This window comes from Gopherus flavomarginatus, chromosome 12 (assembly GCF_025201925.1).
Source record: "Gopherus flavomarginatus isolate rGopFla2 chromosome 12, rGopFla2.mat.asm, whole genome shotgun sequence".
In the NCBI taxonomy this organism is placed as follows: domain Eukaryota; kingdom Metazoa; phylum Chordata; order Testudines; family Testudinidae; genus Gopherus; species Gopherus flavomarginatus.
In genome coordinates, this window is record NC_066628.1 from 14,998,338 (window position 1) to 14,999,745 (window position 1,408).

At 42.8% G+C, this 1,408-nt stretch overlaps 1 pseudogene; it reads left to right on the forward strand.

Moving 5' to 3' along the window:
* The first annotated feature begins 225 nt into the window (after nucleotides 1-225).
* On the forward strand, nucleotides 226-1,161 carry LOC127032845 (olfactory receptor 4D1-like; annotated as a pseudogene).
* Nucleotides 1,162-1,408: the final 247 nt, after the last annotated feature.

Sequence of the window (1,408 nt, forward strand, 5' to 3'; positions counted from 1 at the left end):
AAATTGGAGATGACCACTGAAGGAGCTCAGAAGTTCTGCTGAAGCAGGAGTACTTACCATTGGGGCTGAGTACACAGTCTGGAATTTGGTAAACAAAGAAAATTTCCAAGCAAGTGTATCAGTTAACATGGAGTTAATATTCTTTTAATAACAGTAATGTATTGGGATTGCATCATAATAATTATAATCACTGTTCCTTCTTCAGGCATATTTTGAGGTTAATAAATGGAGAAGAAGAACTTCACCACCCCAGTGACAGAATTTGTCCTCTTTGACCTCACTCAGAGACCTGATCTGCAGCCATTCCTTTATGTGTCTTTCTTCATAGTCTACATGGGAAACTTCATCATCATCACCACTGTGATCTCGGACTACCAACTCCACACTTCCATGTATATCCTGCTGGCCAACTTGGCTTTCCTAGATATCAGCCATTCATCAGTCAATACTCCAAAATTACTCTCAGATCTCCTCTCACAGCATAAAACCATCTCTTTCAATGAGTGCATCCTTCAGATGTTTTTCTTCCACTTCTTTGCTGGGGCTATGGGGTTTTGCCTTGTGGGGATGGCGGTCGATCGGTACGTGGCCATCTATAAACCACTGCGGTACTTGACTATCATGAACCGGAGTATATGCATGAGGATAGTGGCACTGGCATGGCTGGCTGGATTGGCTCACTCTGCTGTTCAGACTGGACGGCTCCTCTAGTTACCGTTCTGTAGTCCAAACATCCTGGACAATTTCTACTGTGATGTCCCACAAGTCATCAAACTGGCCTGCACCAACACTCACTTGGCGGAAATGCAGATGAATTTCTACAATGGGTTAGTGATCATAACAATATTCATTATTCTGCTTATTTCTTACATTGTCGTCTTAATCAAGATCAGGACACATGTCACGGAAGGGAAGCACAAGGCTTTGTCCACCTGTGGAACCCAGATCACTGTGATGTGTTTGCAATTCATACCCAGCATCTTCATCTATGCTTGGCCCATCAAGCAGTTCGCCCTGCATAAGATGGTCTCAGTCATTTACTCTGTAATCACCCCAATGCTGAACCCGATGGTCTACACCCTGAGAAACGCTGAGATGAAGAAGGCTATCAGGAGACTATTGAACAGAATGTTGTTCTCACGGCAGGAAAGACAGACATAGTTTATCTCTCAATGTCCATTTGTGTTAAAAACTTGATCTCAGTCATATATCAGAGATCAGACATATGTGGTACGTGAAATGTGTGTGTGGTCAAATAAGATCAAATCCTGCACACTCATGAGAATCTCAGTTCACAAATGCATAATAGGTGGAGAGCCAGAACCTTCATAGAAGGAAGAAAAGCAGTCAGTGGAAATAAGATGTAGCTCCATATTGGTAAATAGTCCAGATCCCCAGCTTGAGGAAA